Genomic DNA, 23,640 nt, shown 5'->3' with positions numbered 1-23,640 from the left:
CAGCCTCCTAATTTTCCCCCAAAATCCCCTTTAACCTTCAATAATCTGTTCTACAGCAGCCAGAGCAGGTCTCCTAAAATATCAAGCATCCTATGTCATCCCTCTGCTCAAAAAGTTCTAATGGTTTCCATCACACTCAGAATAAAATCCAAAGTCCTTTCAATGTCTCCCAAGGCTCAGCATGATGCAACCACTGGTCCCTCTCTCACTCTGTTTTATTTTTCTCCATACCACTTACACCACATGACATTATATTGTGTATTTATCGATTTATGGAAATTGGAATTGGAAGGTATTGGAATGCAAACTCCATGGCAACAGGGACTTGTCTCTTGCTTACTACTACATCCCCAGTGCCTCACCATGTAGGTATCAAAAAATACTTGTTGGATAAATAATGTGACACATGATTTTCATTATGCACATGGTTGTAACGCTAGAACTAACATTATCTCAAAGAGAAAAAAAGAACTTGCTGTCAGCTGCTTTGTTTGAGTGACTTCAGGATATGTTTATCCAACAATGGGTGAAAATGTGATAAAAATGGCTAAGAAGCCTTGTGCCAATGATAGTCTTCGTGAGGATTGAAAAACAAAGGCCATTACTCTTGATCAAAAGCTAGATGTAATCAAGGCTGGATTTTCCCAGGGATGTTTAGCTTTATAACTATAGACTTAAAGCTATAAAAACACCAGTATTATTGAAATGCCTTCAGGCAAAATTACTCTATTATTGTGAGTCTGAATGTTCCAGACCCAAATCCCATATTTGCTTTCTGAAATAATTATTTTTAAAGTGTTTTTTTTAATAAAAAGACTTCTTAGGAATGCAACTATAATACTATAGCACAGATCATATCCCTGCTCCCAATGAAGACAGAAAAGCTAAATATAATCCTTAAGAAAGCTTTCCTTAACACATAAAGGGGAATCTTATGGTGAAGCCCTCAGAAGTCACAACTATGATCTTAAAAGGAGATAGGCACTCAAAGAAAATATTACCTATTAAAACCATAATTACTAAAATTAAACATGGCTGACAACTCCAGAAGTCAATCTGGCATTTGGTTGGCAGCCACTAGGGTGACCAGACCTCAGGAATAGCCCCAGATTTAATACTATCTAATGATATGAGCCTGAATAAATCACTTAACCTTTATGTCAAATGCTGTTGAGGGCAAATACTGTATCATTCATGATAGATCCTGGTATCTACCTCACACCTGGCACACAGAGGAAGTACCCAATAGATAAGAGCTGAATGAGTAAGTCTGCAGAACTCAGTGAGGCATAATCTGTACTCTTAAAGGTCTCATGTAACTTCTAGCAAGAATTAGTATGAATTATGTCTCTATTCCTTCCGAAGATATCCATTTATATTTTTGCCAGCACTTTACTCCCTGGGCTAAATTAGCTACAAATTTCCATGGACAACATCACTCTCATGAGGTATCTAGATTATCATTTCGAATTAGAAAATAATCATGTCTAGTCAACAGAGATTATTGTGTAAGTAGATAAAAAGTGTTATATATAAGTTGGACATATGACATGATTTTGGTTGAAAATTCCCTTTGAGCAGAAGACATGAACAGACATTTCTCTGAAGAAGACATCCAGGTGGCCAACAGACACATGAAAAGATGCTCAATATCACTCATCATCAGGGAAATACAAATCAAAATTACAATGAGATGTCACCTCACACCTGTCAGAACGGCTAAAATCAAAACACAAGAAACAACAAGTGTTGGTGGGATGTGGAAAAAAACAAACCCTCTTGCATGAGTGGTGTGAATACAAAGTGGTACACACTCTGAAAAACAAAATAAAACAAATCTGGAGATTCCAAAACATTAAATATAGAACTACCCTATAATCTGCTAATCGCACAACTAGGAATCCACCCTAAAAAATACAAAAAGACTAATTCAAAGGGATACATGTACCCCTATACCTACAGCAGCATTATCTACAACAGCCAAAGTATGGAATCAACCCAAGTGTCCATCAAGAGATGAACGGATAGGAGTGCTTGGGTGGCTCAGTTAGTTAAGTGTCCAACTCTTGATTTCATGATCTCAGGTTGTGAGATCAAGCCCATGCCAGGCTCTGCACTGGGTGTGGAACCTACCTAAGATTCTCTCTCTCCCTCTGCCCCCAGCCCTTTCCCCTTGAACATGCATGTGTTCATGCTCTCTGTAAAAAAAAAAAAAAAAAAAGAGAGAGAGAGAGGAAGAGAGAGGTGAATGGGTAAAGAAGATGTGGTATACACATACAATGGAATTTTATTCAGCCATAAAAAAGAATGAAATCTTGCCATTTGCAACAACACAGATGGAGCTTGAGAGCATAATGTTAAGTGAAATAAGGGAGTCAGAGAAAGACAAATACCATATGATTTCACTCATATGTGGAATTTAAGAAACAAAACAAATGAGCAAAGGAAAAAAGAGGGGGGCACCAAGAAATAGACTTTAAAGTATAGAGAAAAAACTGACGGTCACCAGAGGGGAGGTGGGGAGGTGAGTTAAATTGGCAATGGGGATTAAGGAGTGCACTTGTGATGAACACCAGCTAATGTATGGAATTACGGTCTCACTATCTTGTACACCTGAAACTAATATAATACTGTGTGTTAACTACATTGGAATTAAAATTTTTAAAAATTCCCTTTGAAACTAAAGATATTACAATGGCTCTTCATGGAAGGAATATCAGATGCTGAATCAGGAGACCTAGACAAGTAATTTATGCTTCTGAGCCTCAGTATTGCATTTGTAAAATGAACACATCTGAGGGGATTTTAAAAAAATCTCTTCTCAGGCTATACGAGGGCTGATCATTGTGAACACACCAATTTATTTTTTAGAGATATATCAAGGGATGTTTCCATTTGGTCTGCCCATGGGTCCTGGAGGAAGGGAGGAAAAAGACTATGTACCCATTATCTATTGTTACATAAAGGAGCCACCCAAATTTAATAGATTAAAATAACAATGTATTATTACCTTTCACAAGTCTGTGGGTTAACTGGCCTGAAGTGGAAGGTTTAGATAAACACTCTTTATAGTGTTGCAGAGATCAGTCAAGTGCTGCATTCAGTTGAGATGGGAATGTCTAAATTGACTCTTATCCTTCAGGGTCTTTCCAAATGGCCTCTTATCAACCAGTGGTCTAGCTTGAGCTTCTTTACAACACAGAGCCTAGATTCTAAAAGGAAGTATTCTTAGAGGACATGCTCCCATGGGCGTGTTTATCAAGCCTCTGCTTGTATCACATTTATTAATATCCCATCGGCCAAAGAAAGTCACTTGGCCAACCCCCGAATCTAGGTGGAGGATAAGGGCTACACAAGAGTATGAATGCCAGGAAGTATGGCTCATTGTAAGAGAAAGAAGTACAAAATGGAGACAGGAACTTGTAGATTAAAATATTTCTGCAGAATTTACCACTTTCTCTCAAGAAACCTGTTTCCTTGCTCCCCAAATCCCACCAAGCCACTGGAGGTCATTGCTTTAGGCTGGGGCAGATCAACCTCTTAAAAATCATGAAACATTTCTCCCCAGAAATACACCCATGATATAATGGCAATTTCAGCATGACAGGAGTTATCTGGCACTCATCATACATGAAACATTAATCAGATTCATTCAGTAATCCAGTGAACAATGAGGGAGGCTGTATGGTCTAAAGGGCTAGAAGAATGAAAGGAATAGATTTTAACTTTGCCTTTGGAAGGGTACAACAACAAACATTTAGTGAGGCCTTGAAATATATTCAGACATGTGCTGAGCAGTGAGATTGTGACAATAGAGAAGTATGATAAAAAATTAAAAAACCTTAAAAAAAACTTTATTAGACCAAAATATAACTAGAAGGAGACTTAATCTATGCACTGGATTCTAAAAACAACAATAATGATTATTCTGGGGATTACTGCTGCTATTCCTATTTTACTTTTTAAAAATCACTATGCTCTTACATTAGTTCATTGAATCCATACAACAACTCTATAAACAAGCACCCCCATTTTAGAAATGGCAAAACTTGGTTTAGGGAGGTCAAGAAGCTTTCCAAGGTCACTCAAGAAATTAGAGGCAAAGGCAGGGTTCAAATCTGTGTGCTAATTCAACCAGCCACCAAACATTTATTGAATTCTTCCTCTGTGCCAGACTCTAAATCTTTATTCTACATTTTTACCCATTACATGTTCAACAATAACTTCTCAATCATATGACCAAAGGAGTTGAAAAGAGAATGAATGAATAGATGTTGGGGGAAAAAAGAAAGAAAAAAAATTCAGTGAGATGAGTTTCTCCTTAGTTTAAGAATTGAGTCTCTAGGGGTGCCTGGGTGGCTTAGTGGGTTAAACCTCTGCCCTCGGCTCAGGTCATAATCCAGGGTCCTGGGATTGAGCCCCACATCAGGCTCTCTGCTCTGCAGGGAGCCTGCTTTCCCCTCTCTCTCTGCCTGCCTCTCTGCCTACTTGTGATCTCTGTCAAATAAATAAATAAAATCTTAAAAAAAAAAAAGAATTGAGTCTCTGGGACGCAGCACTACAATGCCCCACATTAACTGGGTGTTATGAAAGGTTGCACATGATTTACTCTCTTCCTTGGAAGCTCAGTGCATCGGCCTTCTTGATCTAGAGCTGCTGTCCTAATATCCCTCCTAATTAGAGGAGGAGCTCCTGCTATGACTTTGAGATGCTCTGCCTCACTGCCATCATCTTTCATCATCACTTTCATTGTCGACTTAGATACCTCAGATGTGGCTGATGACCAAAGGTCAAGTCTTGGGAATAAAGAATTGAGAGAAATGATGCAAACTTGAATCCTATATTCTTTTTTTTTTTTTTTAAGATTTTATTTATTTGACAGAAGGAGAGATCACAAGTAGGCAGAGAGGCAGGCAGGGGTGGGGTGGGGAGCAGGCTCCCTGCTGAGCAGAGAGCCCGATGCGGGCCTCCATCCCAGGACTCTGAGACCATGACCTACACTAAAGGCAGAGGCTTAACCCACTGAGCCACCCAGGCACCCAAATCCTATATTCTTGCTTCAAGAGTTCAATTTTGGCCATAAGAACCCTTTCCAGAGTGCTGAAACTGCATGTACTTCAAAAAGTACTTGAAAATCTCAGATATTCTCTAGTCTTTATTATGGAACATGAAAGAAGACTGAAGTTGTTTTAGATGTATTCTGGGGGGGGGAGGGAATTCCAGTTAATCTTGAGTAATACATTTACAGTAAAACACACCAGCTCTGAGGTACTCAAGCATTCTGATTAAATGAAATTTTCCTGTGTAAGCCATAGATCTGGCCCTTGGAGTCATGTCTGGATGAAAGACAGGACTTCTTTATAAGAAAAACTAAAGAAAAATACAAGGCTGGAAAAAGGCAAGTAGAAGAGACGATAAAATATAATAGGAATTCATCAGAGAAGACTGAGACTAGCTGGGTGGCCTGTCCATAATAAACATCACTGGGAGTTGGAGAGCTGCCTAGGAGTGGGAAGTGAGGACTGGGATGAGTAAATGAATGAAGAAATAGGGGAAGAGTATTAAGTTGCATCTTCTCCACATGGGATCTTGAGGAGAAGGGATGCATTTCCAAGAAGGTGGAGTAAGTGCCTGCCTTGCTGGTTTCATTTGAAGAAAGCTAAGAAAATGCTCTGGCAGCTCCATGACAGTAAATAAAATGTCCACCAATAGCCACTCCTTGAAATTCAGGAATATAAAGACTAGTTAGTTTAGAATGAAAAAGAGTAACCACAGGGGAAGAAGGAACTAAGGTATTACCACCCATAAACTCCATAAACCAAATGGATTTCTAATATATGTTTTTTATTAAATAGAGGGGCTTTCTCTGGGTGTTTGAGCAGTGGGTGATGGTCTTCTTTATATTTTTCTGACCTTTATAGATTAGGATAATAATTAATATTACTTTTGGAGTCAAGGATATAATCATAATAGGATAGTGATGGGATATATAAGGAAATAGTACTCAAGATAGGTAAGGTAAGCTTCAGCGTAGGTCAGGAGAGTGAAGACAGGGTTTGAACTTAAAGAGGTGGCTGTCATAAGGACACTGTGATGTCATTATCTGAGGACAGAGGAAAGGTAAACAAAAAGAGGAATTTTAAAAAACTTTATTTCATATTTTTTTCCTAAAAACAAACTTCATAGAAAAACATTATCAGTATCATTCAAAAGACAGAAAGCCACAAACTTAGAAAATGAGATGCAAACATATTTTTAAGCCCTTTGGGTGATTAAGATAGAAAAGGGTTGATTCTTCCAATCCCCAAAAGATTGTATGCCTTCTGTTACTTACAGGACATCTCCTAATCCCTATTTCTGTCAGAATAGGAGGTTCCGTAATAGAAAGCACTGATTTTTAGAACAGTAATGTAGTAAAGTCTTTGTATAAATGTATGTTTTTCATTATAAATGTAAAACCACATATTTCGAAAGAGAAGAAAATTTGCTCATAATATAACTTTGCATTGTCCTTTTTCCATTTGCTGTATATCCCATAGCTGAATCATTATCTTATGTTTCTCATAGTCTTCAAAACCACCATGTAAGTGGCCAACTATCATATATCATAATTTACAAATCTTTCAAATAGGTTGAGTATAGGAAGGCAGCAACACATCCAGCTGGAACGTCATTTAGACAGCTACAGAAAAATGTGTTTCTTGGTTGAAGCATTCAGCTCTTTACTTTCTATTTAATACAAGGGTCTCTAATTTTTCCCATGGGCTCATTAAGTTATCAGTGCCTAAAGAAAGGACCCTCTCTAGGGACAATCAACATACTTGCTTGTGAGTTGGAAAAGGACATAGCTAGCATATTTATCAAATGTGTAAGTGGCCCATGAGATGGAGGCATAACAACTATGGTAGATGACCAATTCTGAATCCAAAAAAAATCTGATAGGGTGAAAGAATAATAGGATGAATCAAACAGGATAGCATTTCACAGAGTGAGAGTTAAAACGACTAAGAGTGTTTCTACCAGAGAAAAGAAGCTTTAGAATAAATAAGATCATGGTATGAAATATCTGGGGCCAGACTGGGGGCTGAGGGTCTTTATTATGGAAAGGGAATTTCAAATAGAACTATCATAAAAGATAACCAGGACTCTAAGGCCCAAATTTAAAAAATTACTTCACAATACATAAATGGTTAAATAAAAACAAATCTGTCAAACAAAAATAATCCACTGTCATTTGTTAATTCTTTCCATAAATATGTATTTTTTAATCTTTTATTTATTTATTTGAGAGTGAGAAAGCATGAGTCAGGGGGAGGGGTAGAGGCAGACAGAGAAGCAGACTCCCTACTGATCAGGGAGCCCAATGCAGGGTTAGGTCCCAGGACCCAGAGATCATGACCTGAGCCAAAGACAGAGGTTTAACCCACTGAGCCACCCAGGTGCCCCTCCATAAATATTTATTGAGCACACCTATTATGGGATACTATGGGAGCATCTTGCTAGGCACTGAGGATACGGTGGTGAAGGAAGTGAGCATGATCCCCACCTCAGGGTGGCCCTAAGGGCGCCAAAGACGGAAGATTAAACAAAACAAAACAATCAAATAAGCTAAAAAAAAAATTACAAACTCTGTGTTATAAACAATTAAAGGGCCTGAGATAAAGATTAGTAAGAGGGATGCACTGTAAACAGATGGCCAAGAAAAACCTTTCTATGTACTTGACACTTGAACGGAGACTAAAGAATGAGCAGGAGCCAGTTACATAAACAGTAATGGAAAGAGTGTTCCAGGCAACTGCTCTGGGGCAAAACAGTGTGTGTGTTTGAAAAAAACAAAAGAAGGCAAATGGTGCTGGAGCCTAGTGTGTAAGGAGGGAGATGGTGAGTGAGAACCTTTGAGAAATAGGCAGCCAACAGGCTTTGTGGGCATTGTAAGAAGAGTGGGTTTTAACCAAAAGGCAATGAGAAGTCGCTGGAGAGCCTTAAACAGGGACTGCCTTGACTGAATTTTGCTATTAGAAGAGCACTCTGATGGCAGTGTGGAGCGTGGGTTAGAGAGAGGCCGAACCAGAAGCAGCAGGCCCGTTAGGAGACTACTGCAGTGGTCTAGGGGAGAGAAGATGTGGGCTCAGCCCAGAGTGGTGGAAATGCAGATGGAGAGAAGTGAGCAAAGCCAGGACAGCATCCTAGGAAGAAGAGTGCACGAAGTCCCTGGAAGACTTTATTGCTGGGATGACCACTCCTCCATAAGCCACAGAAGGGATTCTAATCTCATAAACCCCCTTCCAACTCTGCAACTCTTCAAGAAACAGATTCTAGAAGAGAGACTGGCATGTGAACAAAGCACTTTGTGGATTCAAGACCTTCTTCCTATTGATCTTCATGCCCAGGCCCTGTTTTTGTGAAAATTTTAGCAATGAAAGACCCTAGGTTGGGCCCAATTCCTCCAAAGAGTTAATTACTGGCCTGGCCCTAGGAGGATCAGAATAAAACATGAGCATGTGGAAGGCATCAAGCTTACAATGTGAACATGAGCAGCACTAATGGGAACACTCCCTTGCCAGGCACCGTCCTCATAATTCTACAAATTAGCCAGAGCCTCTGGAATCCCAGTTCTGCAGCTGCTACACAGATGTGGGCTGAGTACTAGGATGGGAGCAGAGAAAGGAGGTTGGAGCATAAAGATGATTTATCCAAATCAAACCAGGACTCTTGGCATTTAAGGAAATGACTGCCATTCCTGTCTGTACAGTGTACCTGGAAAGGTCTTTTCGAAATGCAAATGTGATCATGTCCTCATTTCATCTCAACCTTAAAAGGCTGATTAGCATTGCTTTTAGGATGAAGACCAAAATCCCTAGCATGGTCTTGAAGTAAGGGGAGCATATGTCCTGCTTTGCCCAGGATAGTTGGAACTTATGACTATTGTGGTCATTATCAAAACCCCTCCTTTTACTCTCACCAGTGCTTCCATTTGGATAATAAATCCTGTGTTCTCCCTACCTACAAGGTCCCATATGCTCTTTTCATCCTCATTTCTTGCCATGCTCTGAGACACAGCCACACTGGACTTCTTTCTGTTCCTCCACCCCTCCCACATCTCTTCTGCTGTGGAGGTGTACATAAGCTGCCCTGCTAGCTGGAAAACTCCTGCACTTCCCTCCCCTCTGCCAGATGAATTTTATTCCCACTCCAGACCTTTCCTGAGCAGGAGAGTTGCCCTTCAGCCTCTCTCTAAGCTCCATATATGTTCCTCTCCTCCTTAGCACCTATCATATTAGGTTTCATTTTGTTTACATTTATTTGGGTGGTTCTTTGATTAATGATCAACTATCTCCCATTTGAATGAGGGTAGTGACCATGTCTTCTTTACCATTGAAAGTCAAATGCCAACCAGATTTTAACTGAATGAATGGATGGATTGATTTATTAATAAATGAGTTAGCAAACAAACTCCTGGTTCTTTACTGACTACTCTGCCAAAACCAATAAACAAAAACAACAAATTTAAAAAATGGTGTATTAATACACTAGGAAAATGGTAAGAAATGACTTGAGATCTTTGGTACAGATTTATTGCTCTGCGTGTGTATATTCCAAGTAAGTATTGCCTTCCATACTAGTCACCTCTTACAAGCTGAACTGTTATCCCAAAGACATAGCAATAATTCAGTGAATTTCTAAAACTCCTCTTTGGAACTTGCCTGAAAAGTCTCAGTAGTGGATCTCTTCAATAATGGCAAAACTACAACCTTCAGAGGGAAGTTCTGATTGTTGGAAAAGCCAACTGGCATTTTGTATCAAGTCTGATGAACGAACCTGGAGACCAAGCCAGACGGGGGTGAAAAAGTAAAAAATGAAGTGAAACTTGACAGAGACCAAATCTCTAATGTGTCTCCAAAACTGGCTCAGAAGGTAATTGCAAACATTTTGGTAGCAAATGTGGAAGAAGGAAAAAAGCATCCAATGGGACCTTTTTGAAAGATAAGCCCTGTTTTTTTTTCATTTGAAAATGTGTAGAAAATCAACCTCCACAAATTCCTCAGAATGACAATCCCTCCTCCAAACTGTGTGATGTTTTTGAGCTTACAAAGTGCTTTCCCCAAGTAATCCTTTCAATAAGTGACCACTTTAAGAGATTTTGCTATGTTCATTTAGAAGAGCAAGGCAAATAGGCTGAGGAGGTAGGGAGTGGAAAATGAGCTCTCCTGGGGTCATGAGTCATGAAGGCTTTAAAGAAATCTAACACCTCCCAGGACTAAGCACGACTGGAAAAACAAATACCAGTTCCCCAAGACAGCATCACAATACATTCCAGCCAAGTGTGGACACCCCTCAGAGCCCACCTGTTTATGCTCCTTCACCCCAGATCTGCTAGGTCCTGCCCCAGGACTGACAAACAAAACTCAGCTCTGAAATTCCATTAGCATCACCAGAATGTTTACCTAGTAGCTTCTGGATGGAACAGGAGAAGAAAAAGCATTTTCTGAGCCTCACCTTAAATATGCAGGAGCCAAGAGCAAAGAAGAGTTACAGAGCCTAGAGCTTTGGATCTGCTTTATGTGACCTACTTTATGGCCCTTGAAATGCATTGGGAAGAATTGAGAATGAATATGTTGGGGAGTTCTAGAAAGCTTATGTCTTGATAGCTCTCCATCTTCCCACTCTTAACCATCTGTGTCAAATCTAGTTTTAGTTTCAGAATTTCAGTGAAATAAATTGGTATAAAAATGTTTTTCCTTCTTGTTACCACTAATATATTAGCCTTCTATTTCCAATCCAGAGTGCAAGGAATTTCAACCATTTGGAACACAATCTCCTCTATCCTAAGTATGAGTCAGGAGACATTAAGGCCAAAGAAGTCACCTAAGAGTCATAGAAATGCACTGTTCATTGTGTTGTGGGTGGCAAGAGAAGGTCAAGGAAGTAAAAAACAAATGATCTGGTTCCAAGTTGAGGCAGTATAACAAGAAAGACAACCATGACTGAACAAGTCAAAGTTTAGACCAAGCTGACAAAGGATAATCTTGTAACGAGCACCAATCTGGGAATTGCTCAAAACATTCCAGGTGACCAAAATGCCTTCAAATATCTAGTGTCCTGGCCATTGACTGAGGGGAAATTTTTTTCCTGGCCTCCCGCCTTGGCAACAAATAGAATCTAAGGTGTTTATCTCTCCAGCTTGTTAGATTCATTTTTAACCAGTCCTTAAGAAAGGTCTGCTCCCCCCTGGGTAAGTAAAAGTAGATACTATCAATTTAGTGAAAGTGGATACTATCAATTTTTCTGGGAAGCAGGTATTAACTTGGGATGGTCCCAGAAAATCCAGAACTTGCCATCCTTCTTATAACAGATGCATTCTCTATGGATGACCTCCAACTCACTCCATTTTTCCCAAAGAAAACAAGTGGAATGACATCCCTTTCTGAGCCAACCGAAACCAACCAACATGTTCTCCAGCTGGTCTCTAACAACATACAACAGGTCCTGGAACCACAAACCACATCACCCAGCATTCCTTGACAAACAAGAAAAGACCTGATATTTATCAGGATGGCCAGACATTTGTCTCTATGACTAAACATGTTATGTCCAGAGTCCCAGGGAAAGCCACCACCTCCTATTCCAGGCATCCGAGCCCTTACATATATACACCTGCCGCACCTCTAACCCCATCAATTTTCCAAGGAGAGGAGCACCTTCCATGACCAAGTTGATGACAGATGTTCAAAGGGTTGTTTTAAGATGATGAATGCAATAGCAGCGCTTCTCGTACTTGAACGTAGGGTCTTGTTAAAATGCAGTAAGTCTGGTACAGGGTCTGAGAGTCTACAGCCTAAAAAGCTCCCAAGTGACACTGAGGCTGCTGGCCAATGGGCCACATTTTGAGTACAATAAACCTACAGCATGTATTTTAAAGGCTTAATGATAGCTTAGATATTTTTAATGCTGACATGAAGAAAAGCTTCCCAATTAAATATGTACCCCAAAAGCAACATGGTGTAAGGAAAAGTAGAAAAGGGGGAGAATAGAGGAGAAAATATAAGGGGATAGACTGAGAGCAAAGTGGAAGGGGAAATAAAGAGGAGAAGAAGGGAAGAGGAAAAAGAAAAGAAGAGAGAGATAAGAGGGAAGAATAAAAATGCATTAAGTTAGGCTAGAGAAGAAGAAAATAAGTATGGGTTCAATTGCTTTCTTTGGCATAAGTGGGAAGAAGCAACTCCACCCTCACTGCCTGTAGCACCAGAAAGTTGTTTCCATTCCAAAGTGATCCACTGCAATAATATCCCTAATTCCTTTATTTTCACAACTGTTTGTCAATCACTCACAGACCTATAACAGAGTCTCCTAGTCCAATCCAGTGACTTTCAAACTTCTTATCATAGCTCACCTGAAAATACACACACACACACACACACCGAGCAGGCAGATTCAGTTCCTGGTGAGAACCATTTCCTGACTTGGAGGAGGCAACCTTCTCACTTTGTCTTCACATAGACAGGGAGACAGAATGAGCTCTGGTCTCTCACCTTCTTCTAAGGACACTAAACTCATCATGGGGGTTTGTCTTCATTACTTCATCTAAACCTCATTACTGTCCAAAGATCCCACTCCTAATGCCTTCATAATGGGGATTAGGGCTTCAACATAATGAATGGGGAGTGGACAATAGTCAGTCCATAACACTATTTAAAAAATCATCCAAAACTTAGTGCCTCAAAATACTTCTTATTAACTCTCTTGGGTGTATGAGTTCACTGGGATCAGGTGGGTGGTTCTTATTTGGGATCTCTCATGCAATTGTAATCATGTGTTAGCTGGATGTCCAAGATGGCCCATTTGCATGCTGACAGCTGATGACAATGATCAGCTGGGAGCACAGCTGGAGCTGTCAACCAAAGTGAATACATGTAGCTTCTCCATGTGATTTGAGCTTCTCATAACATGGCAGCTGGATTCCAAGACAGACTGACCCAAGAACACACATTCCAAAAAGGCCCAGTTGACAGTTAAGTGATTTCTACATTACCTGTACATTGGTAATTAGGTACTGAATCTTGATAAAATTCAGCTTCTATCTTTTTGGCAAGAGTTTTTCCTAGGTGACAGTTCCATTAGGAGGGATATAATACCTGGTTGTTTGTCATTTCATGGTAATAGTCATTGATGCCTAGAAAAAATAATTTATCAAGAGTTCAAACTTGCATTTTTCAAAGATCATTCTGGTTATAGTGCAAGTTATCTTTAAAAGGAATAAATGTAACAGCTATGTGCTGCTTCATGAGACTAACAATCAAAACCAAGTCAGAATGACAGGAAGATTTTGGGGTACTTCATCATGGCTTGATTACCTTAATAGTCTATAAAAATAAGTAAGTTCAGTCCTAGTAATTTTAGGGTGGAATCTTTTGGGTTTTCCACATAAAGTATCATGTCATCTATGAAGAAAGAAAGTTTGGCTTCTTTTTTGCTAATTTTAATACCTTTTATTTCTTTTTGTTGTCTGATTGCTGTTGCTAGGACTTCCAGTACTATGTTGAACAAGAGTGGCGAGAATGGGCATCCTTGTCGTGTTCCTGATCTTAAGGGAAAGGCTCTCAGCTTTTCCCCCATTAAGAATGACATTTGCTGTGGGTTTTTCATAGATGGTTTTCATGAAATTGAGGAATGTTCCCTCTATCCTTACACTCTGAAGAGTTTTAATCAGGAAAGGATACTGTATTTTGTCAAATGCTTTTTCTGCATCGATTGAGAGGGTCATATAGCTCTTGTCTCTTCTCCTATTAATGTGTTCTATCAGACTGATTGATTTGCGAGTGTTGAACCACCCTTACATCCCAGGAGTAAATCCCACCTGGTCATGATAGATAATCCTTTTAATGTACTGTTGGATCCTCTTAGCTAGGATCTTATTGAGAGTTTTGGCATCATTTTATGGATGACTTTATGATAATTAGCCTCGATGACATGATTTAAAGGGAGGCATTATTAGACCCATATTAGAGGTGGAGAAACTATAGACATGGGAAGTTATTTTCCCACCCAAGGCCACCCAAAGTGTCAGGGATGAAAATGAGGTCAAGAACCAAAACCTATGGTTCATCAGTCCTCAGTCTAAGCCAGGAGACATTTTCTATGAAGAATGTTTATGCTCTGATTTGGAAGTCTACATTAAAAGCGAAGGATAGAAGAGCACAAAAGAGCTGGTCTAAATTTTGGTCTATAATTCTCCTTTTTGATGAGGTCTCTGCCTCGTTTGGGGACCAAGGTAATGCTGGCCTCATATAGAATGAGTTTGGAAGTTTTCCTTCTGTTTCTATTTTTTTGAAACAGCTTCAGGAAAATAGGTATTATTTCTTCTTTGAATGTTTGGTAGAATTCTCCCGGGAATCCATCAGGACCTGGACTTTTGTTTTGTGGGAGGTTTCTGATCACTGCTTCACTTTAATTACTGGTTACTGGTCTATTCAGATTGTCAGTTTCTTCCTGTTTCAGTCTTCGTAGTTTACAGATTTCCAGGAAGGCATCCATTTCCCCAGGATGCTTAATTTATTGGTGTATAGTTGTTGATAATAATTTCTAATAATTATTTCTATTTCCTTGGTGTTAGTTGTGATCTCTTCCCTTTCATTCGTAACTTTATTAATTTGGGTCCCTTCTCTTTTCTTTTGGATAAGCCTGGCCAGTAGCTTGTTGGTCTTATTAATTCTTTCAAAGAAATAGCTTCTAGTTTCATTGATCTGCTCTACTATATTTCTGGTTTCTAATTCGTTGATCTTTCCTCTCATCTTTATTATTTTTCTTCTGCTTGGCTTAGGCTTTATTTGTTGTTCTTTCTCCAGTTCTTTAAGGTGTAAAGCTTATGGTTTCACTTATATGTGGAGCATGAAGGACATTAGGAGAAGGAAGGGAAAAATGAAAGGGGGGAAATCAGAGGAGGAGATGAACCATGAGAGACTATATGGACTACAAACTGAGGGTTTCAGAGCGGGGGATGGTTTAGCCCAGTGATAGGTATTAAGGGGGGCAAGTATTGCATGGAGCACTGGGTGTTATATGAAAACAATGAATTGTGGAACACTGCATCAAAAACTAACGATGTACTGCATGGTGACTAACATACATAATAAAATAAACAAACTCAAAGGGAAGAAATAAAAGGAATACATTGTTTTGGCATACACTTTCATTGATATTATTCAATTACTAGAAAAAGATTTCCATTTAAAATTTTTGAAATAAAACATAAAACATCTACCCTTGAAGATTAACAAAAAAATGCATATACCCCACAACTAGGATGGATATGTGTACTATTAAACATTTGGTTTCTTTAAATGCTTGTTTCTTCTCTCCTTTCTCCTCTTTTTTTTTTTTTTAAGATTTTATTTATTTATTTGAGAGAGAGAGTGTGTGTGTGTGTGAGAGAGAGAGAGAGAGAGAGAGAACGTGAGAAGGGGGAGGGTCAGAGGGAGAAGTCGATTCCCTGACAAGCAGGGAGCCTGACACAGGGCTCGATCCCAGGAGTCCAGGATCATGACCTGAGCCAAAGGCAATCGCTTAACCAATTGAGCTACCCCGGCACCCTCTTCTTTCTCTTCTTTTATCTCTCTTTCCTTTCCTTCCTCTACTATTAACCTCCTACCCTCCTTCCCCCCCACCTCTCTTTTACTTTTTTTTTTTTTCAGGTAAGGAAATATCTTGAGATTTTTAAAAACTAAAGGTAGTAAATAAAAATGTAACAAAACTACAAATACTGTGATAAAAGCTGCTTTTATCAAGACATTTTCTTTTCTTTTTTTTTTTTTTTAAGATTTTATTTATTTGCCAGAGAGAGAGAGTACACACAACCAGGCAGAGAGGCAGCGAGAGAAGCAGGCTCCCTGCCGAGCAAGGAGCCCGATGCGGGACTCAATCCCAGGACCCTGGGATCATGACCTGAGCCAAAGGCAGCAGCTTAACCAACTGAGCCACCCAGGCATCCCTCAAGACATTTTCTTAATTGAGGAGTACATACCCCACTGTAGGAGCCATGGTCAGAATTCTTACCAGAAGGTGAGAGTGCATTTCAGCAATAAACCAAACCCCACCTGCATGACCTGAGAGGGCACAGAGCAGCAGAGAGGATAGAACGTGAGCAGTGGCATCTGAAACCTCAGCTGGATTCCCAGCTCCACCATATACTGTGTCATCACTGCTACTGGTCCAAGCAGGTGGTGCTTCTCATGCTTTCACAAGCCTTCCACCCACATGTGGATGGTGTTCGAATGCAGAATCTGATTCAGTTGGTGTTGGCATGGGGCCTGAGATTCTGCATTTCTGACAAGCTCCCAGGTGACATGTATGCTGCTAGACTGTGGACCACACATGGAGAAGGAGGCCCTACAATCTACAGGATCCACTGTCTCTTCACTGAAAGTCAATCCTATGTAAGTTTTTCCTATGTTGAACAGTATTCTCCCCACTGGATCATGAGCATATCAGGTGACATCATCACTGCCTTAATGATCCCTATTAGTTGAAAATGTTTCCTGAGTAACTTTATAATAAATGGTATCACTTACTCCTTGACCACAGGGTATTTATGGTAACCTACTTCAAGTAACGCTGCATGTGAAAAAAGAGATCTGGCACTGCCCTGTGCAAAGAGCAGACAGCAAGACAGTTTGGAAGCCCACCAAGAAGCAGTACTCTTGTCTCTGTCTAAGAGAAGCCAAGATTTTACCACAGGGTTGAAGTCTGGGTGGCCCTTTGGGTTTCCAGTGTAGATCAGAAGCACACACCGAAAAATGACTTTATGATAATTAGCCTCCACGAACTGCTTTAAAGGGAGGCATTATTAGACCCATATTAGAGGTGGAGAAACTATAGACATGGGAAGTTATTTTCCCACCCAAGGCCACCCAAAGTGTCAGGGATGAAAATGAGGTCAAGAGCCAAAACCTATGTTTCATCAGTCCTCAGTCTAAGCCAGGAGACATTTCCTATGAAGAATGTTTATGCTCTGGTTTAGAAGTCTACATTAAAAGTGAAGGATAGAAGAACACAAAAGAGCTGTAGATTTATTTGTTTCAACTTGTGGTGATTTTGACCTTATTTATTGCCAAAAGCATTTTTCACTATCCTCATTTCTTATTTATCTTTCATTATTATGCCTATGCCCATGTGACTTAGACGTATTATTTAATCTCTCTGTGCCCCTCTTTTCTCACCAGTGAAAAACTGGAATCCTCACAGAGGATGAGATGACATAACGCATTCAGGGAATGTTAGCAGTCTGGCATGTGGTAGGCATTACCTAAGTGTTAGTTATTCCTACACAGATAGCCCAATACATCTCCTCAATCATAATGCAGTTCTGTCCCTGGCAGAAGCCACGAGCTGCTCTGTTCTCCTGGATGCCAGAATGGTGCTGAACTTAGAGTAGGCTTAAAAAATGATTTCCTGTCTGAATCCCAAAGACCAACAGCTTCTCTGTGTGACTCAATTTCCTTATCAAGTTTCATACTATATAGACACACCCCTCTGAATTTCCCAGAATATTTACCATTATGTACATGGGATATCCAGTTTCCAAGAACATTTCATAAGCTAGCATGATTTTCTCAATGTTTTATAATCTTCAAAGTGATTTCACAAACACCCTCCCATTTAAACCTTTTAATAGATACTACGAAAAAGGCAAAATCTTAATGTGTCCATTTTACAGATGGGGAAACTGAGCCCTTCTGAAGTAAAGTAATTCCCTTAAGGTCATAATGATCATTGGTAATAATAATAATAATAGTTACTACTACTGAGATCTTTGAAGACTTAATAGTAGATTAAAGTAGATTAAAGATTAGATGAAACTGCTGATATTCTACCATGTTTAACCTACACGAAGAAGGTAACCTCATACTACTTAACCTAAATGAGAAGTGTATCATGTCATTTAATTCTCATATCAATCCTATAAGGTAAGAGAAAACCTCTATTTTAACAACAAGGGGAATGAAGCCCTGGAAGTAAATATGCTTACCCAAGGACAAGCAGTGGAGCTAGGATTCAAACCCAGACCAGGATGAGTCCAAAACCCATACTAGTAGCTCTCCCACACCACCCCTCTAGTATACAGCTAGGAAATGGTGGAGCTTGCACTGCTAGCTGGATCTCTATTGATCCAACATCTTTTGTATTAAAAACATAGCATGTTTATACTAAATCTCCATCACAACCACAGAAAGGAAAAGAGATGAAAAAGCTAAGGCTCAGAAAGTTTTCATGGCTTGGTCAGTCACACAGCTACTAAATGTTGGAGTTGGGACTCAAATAAGTTATGCACCTTCAAAGTCTGGGCTCTTCACCATCAAATCAGTGGTTCTCCAATCACCTGGGGACATTTTAAAATTTCTAATGTCCAGGTGACTCTGCAGACAAATGAAAGCACAGCCCCTTGAGGTAGAACACAAGTTGCGGGTAGTTTTTGAAACTCCTAAGGTGATCCCAATGTGCAGACAAAACTTGGGAACTACTGCACGACACTCCATCCCTTCCCACCCCAGTCTCGTACCTCTTCTACCACATGCACCTACTGGCTGATAAAATCTGACCCTGAGGTCTCTGCCATCAGTGCAACCACACAGTAGTGATCTTTATTGTGCTTTGTACAGAGTGAATGCCTATTTCCCAGACACATTCTGCAGAGAGCTCCAAGCAGAAACCAAAACAAGTCACAGCAAAGGGCCAATGACAGTACCTTACCATTGACAACAATCAGCTGTCACCGAGGCTGAAATGGAAACCACTTCATCTAGGGATCACCTTCATCTAGCTTTGGCTTCAGTAGACAGCCTGAACCAGGATGGCTGAACTTAGCTGGTGTCTGGCTGGGGAGAGAGAGGGAGGCGCTGGTCAGCCTTGCTGAGTGGGACAGCCCTCTGCCTTCCCCATTACTCACATTCGCCATATGCAGGGTCAGGGCCATGCTACCGAAGGTAAGCTGGGAGGCACGCATTCCCACCCACTGTGTCCAGCCACTACCAGTTCAGAATACTTAATCTTTATGAACTTGGCTTATTCTTAAAAATATGCTTCTTTGATTCCTGCAAGCCAAGTCTGTGGAAAAATAACGGAAACCAAATGCCAGGGAAATGGCGCCAAGGCAAACACATGTGAGCTCTGAAATAACAAGAGATACTGTGGTCACATCTGACCTTCTGAACTGTGCTATGGTTCCCTGCTGCTAAAGGGGTGCATGGTAATGCTTTATTTGTAACGCAGAAGAGCTTGGTTTTTAAAGAGATGGCCTTTTGAAATTGTTAGGGGCTCAGCTAAGGGGCCAGAAATAATATTTTGAGGAATGACTTTTTTTTAAAGGCCACACTTTACTTTCCATAAGCTCAGAATCTTCTGATTTCTATCTGTCAATGATGAATATGCAAGACCTCCAGAATTTCTACAAGTGTTTGTCTTTTGGTTATACCAATATTTGGGTGCAGTCTAACATAGAAGTAGAAATGCAAGTTCACTTGTTTATTTTAGTAGCCTGCAAAAGATAAATGTGGAAGGACCTAGATGGAAAAGAAAAATGGGGGTTGCCTGGGTGGCGCAGTTGGTTGAGAATCTGACTCTTGGTTTCAGCTCAGATCATGATCTCAAGGTCATGAGATCAAGCCCTACATCCAGCTCTGCACCCAGCACTGAGTCTCCTTGGGATTCTCTCTCCATCTCCCTCTGCCCCTCCCACTACACGCTCTCTCTCTCTCTCTCTCTCTCTCAAATAAATAAATAAATCTTAAAGGAAAAAAAAAGCAAAGTAAAATGACCCAGGTCAAAAGTGAATTCAGAGAAGTCTGCTGGTTTCCACACTACCCAGTTTGGTTCCCAGCAGTGGGCAGTCTCAGACCTGCTGGGATACATGCTGCCAGCAGTTACATTCCTATGAGATGCCAGTAACTACATTCTTGGGCACACAAAACAAGTCACCAGGAAGAATCTGCTCTCTGTTAGCATTACCAAGAAAAGACCACAAGCTACAGAGTTTATGCAAATGAAGATTGGTTCCCATGGAAAAGATTCTGGTATTAAAATAATAGCCAAGTTTGTTAAAGAGTAAAACACTTATTTTCATACTGTTTTACAGATAATATTCTTTTCCTTTAGTTTCATTATTTGCTGCATATCTAGAAAATGTGTGTCTTAAAGAGAAAAATACATGGTAAGACTAGCTTTATTGCAATTAGTGTGGGGGAACATACTCTATAAAAGAAATAATAATAGCAAATACTTTGTAGTACTTACTATATGTTCAGGTACACAGTAAAAATCTTACCTGCTTTTCATGTATTAATAGATTTAATCCTCACAAACAGTGATTGCTGTTGTGTCCTGAAGCTTTATTTTTATTTCAATGGATCACATTTATCAATCTTTTCATCTGTCCTTTCTCTTGTTTAGAAATCAAAAAATCAAAACATTAAGAATAGAAAAAAATCCCCCAATCATAGAAATATTTCTCCTGTATTTCCTTTTCTTTCTTTTTTTTTTTTTAAGATTTTATTTATTTGACAGACAGAGATCACAAGTAGGCAGAGAAGCAGGCAGAGAGAGAGGAGGAAGCAGGCTCCCTGCTGAGCAGAGAGCCCAATGCAGGGCTTGATCCCAGGACCCTGGGATCATGACCTGAGCCGAAGGCAGAGGCTTTAACCCACTGAGCCACCCAGGCGCCTCTCTCCTATATTTTCTTTTACAAGGTTTAACTATTCAGTTTTGATATTTGAATTTATAATTTATCTGGAATTTATTTTGGATTAAAACATGAGGTAAGAATAGAATACATATTTTTTCCAAACAGAAAACCAGTCTCTCTAGTATCACTTATCTCCAATACTACCATCTTTTCCACACTGATAATGTCACATCCCTCATACGCTGACTTTACATATCTTTGTGAGTTGGGCTATGGGCTCTGTTGTCTATTCCTGCCACAACACCACACAACGTTAATTACTTACAGTTTTACAATAAGTTTATATCTGATCGAATAATTCCAACACCCCTCCCCACCTTCTTGTCTCTCTCTCTTTTTTAATTTATTTTTTTATTATGTTCAATTAGCCACTGTATAGTACATCATTAGTTTTTGATGTAGTGTTCAATGATTCATTAGTTACGTATAACACCCAGTGCTCATCACAGCATGTGCCCTCTTCAATACCCATCACCCTATTACCCACTCCCCCCCACTCCCCTCCCCTCTGAAACCCTCAGATTGTTTCCTGGGGTCCACAGTGTCTCATGGTTCATCTCCCTCTCTGATTTCTCCCTCTTCAGATTTCCCTTTCTTCCCCTATGGTCCTTCATGCTATTGCTTATGTTCCATATAGAATGAAACCAACCATATGATGTCTCTGTGCGTGACTTACTTCACTTAGCATAATCTCCTCCAGTTCCATCCACATTGATGCAAATGGTGGGTATTCATCGTTTCTGATGGCTGAATAATATGCCATTGTATATATGTACCACATCTTCTTTATCCATTCAACTGTTGAAGGGCATTTCCTCTTTTTGATAGTGACCTCTGCCCTTTCATATCAAGCTTACAATTACCTGATTAAGTTCTAGGAAAAACTCCACTGAGATTTTTGTTGCAATTTCTAAGTTAACTTGGGAGAACTGATATCTGCTTGATACTGAGTCATCACCTCAATGAAGATGGTATCGTTTCTCTATTTCTATACCCTTTCTCCTCACCCCCCACCATTGACAAAAGGAGTCTTTGTCTTATTTCTGATTCTTAAGAAAAATATTTTAACAATTCCTCCTTAAAAATATTTACTTGGGTTTTTAGTAGACACCCTTCATTAATTAAGCAAGGTTCCTCTATTCCTATTTTGCTTAGAGTTGGCTACAAGAGTTTTAATTATAAATAGGTATTAAATTTTATCAAATGCTATTGAGACAATTACATGGTTTTTCTCCCTAAATCTTTTTCATGTCAAACCATTTTTGCATTCCTCTGATAAATCCAATTTTTTTCTTTAATTCCCTTTATCTATTTCACTCATACCCTCATCCATCTCCCCTCTGGCAGCCACCTGTTTGTTCTCTGTATTTAAGAGTGCCCCTTCTTTCTCTGTTTATTCATTTGTTTTGTTTCTTAAATTCCACATATGAGTGAAACACATGGTATTTATCCTTCTCTCACTTATTTTCTTAGCATTACATCTTCTAGGTCCATCCATGTTGTTGCAAATGTCAAGATCTCATTCTTTTTTATGGCTGAGTAATATTCCATTATTCCAATATTTATATATTTATATGTGTGTGTGTGTGTGTGTGTGTGTGTGTGTGTGTGTCTGTGTATTGCTTCCATAGCTTGGAAATTGTAAATAATGCTGCAATAAACATAGGAGTGCATGTATCTTTTTGAATTTATGTTTTTGTTTTCTTTGGGTAAATACTCAGTGGCAGAATTACTGAATCATATGGTAATTCTATTTTAATTTTTTGAGGAACCTCCATACTATTTTCTACAATGGCTGCATCAGTTTGCATTCCCACCAATAGTGCATGAGAATTCCTTTGTCTCCACATCCTCACCAACATTTGTTGTTGCTTGTCTTTTTAATTTTAGCCATTCTGACAGGTGTGAGGTGATATCTCATTGTGGTTTTGATTTCCATTTCCCTGGGTGATTAGGGATGTTGAACATATAGTATTTTGCTTATTTATACACATATATTTATAAATGTGGCTAGTTCATAATCTTTCCTTCTTGAGGTCTCCTTGTATCAGTTGGAAAATGTTCCCTATTTTCTGCTCTTTCATAAAATTGGCATTAGTATATGTTTTTCTGTTCCTTGAATGTTTAGCCAAACTAAACATGTTTAGTTTAGCCAATCTGGTCCTATGGAAGGACCATGGGGCAAACTATTAACAACTGATTCCATTTCTTTAATGATAAAGATTGTACTCCTATTTCTATATCTTCTTGGGATAGTTTTCATAAGGCATGTTGATCATTTCTGTCTTTTTAAATCTATTGGCATAATACTATCTTCTTGTTTATCTTTATTACAATCTGTAGTTATGAATCCCTTCTCATTTCTACACCATAGTGTTTTATGAACAGTAAATGAGAAACCTGTTAAGCCCTAGTCACACTACCTGGAACAAAGAAAGTAGCTGTAATCAATAACTCCAAGCAGTAAGACCTATTGTTAGTACTGTTTATGGAGAACAGAACTAGTACCATATAATGAGGAGATAAATGATACACAGTTGTACTAAGGGGCCCTCCATTTCTTATGGAGGGAGAGATACTAATATATCCTATCTAGTGCCAGTTACAAAGAATTGTGCTCCTGAGTATATGTGTGTATGTGTGTGTGTTTTGTATTGTTCAGGAGAGGAACAGTTTCAGCAACTCTGGCACAAGAAGCATAGCATGTTCTAATGGGAGTTGGGTAACCAAGGCACCTTGCTGCTATTTCTGAGAAAGCAAGATATCATACTAAGGGAGACAAAACAATTTCTCATCTGTGATCTTATCATGAAGTCTATCCCTCCCCACTAAAAAACTACCACCTAGGGGCCATTGGAAGACATGTGTTTGACTGGATTAAGGAATTATTGTGCTGAGACAGGAAAATA

This window comes from Martes martes (genome assembly GCF_963455335.1).
Source record: "Martes martes genome assembly, chromosome: 10".
NCBI classification, from domain to species: domain Eukaryota; kingdom Metazoa; phylum Chordata; class Mammalia; order Carnivora; family Mustelidae; genus Martes; species Martes martes.
Note: the sequence above shows the minus strand (reverse complement) of the source record.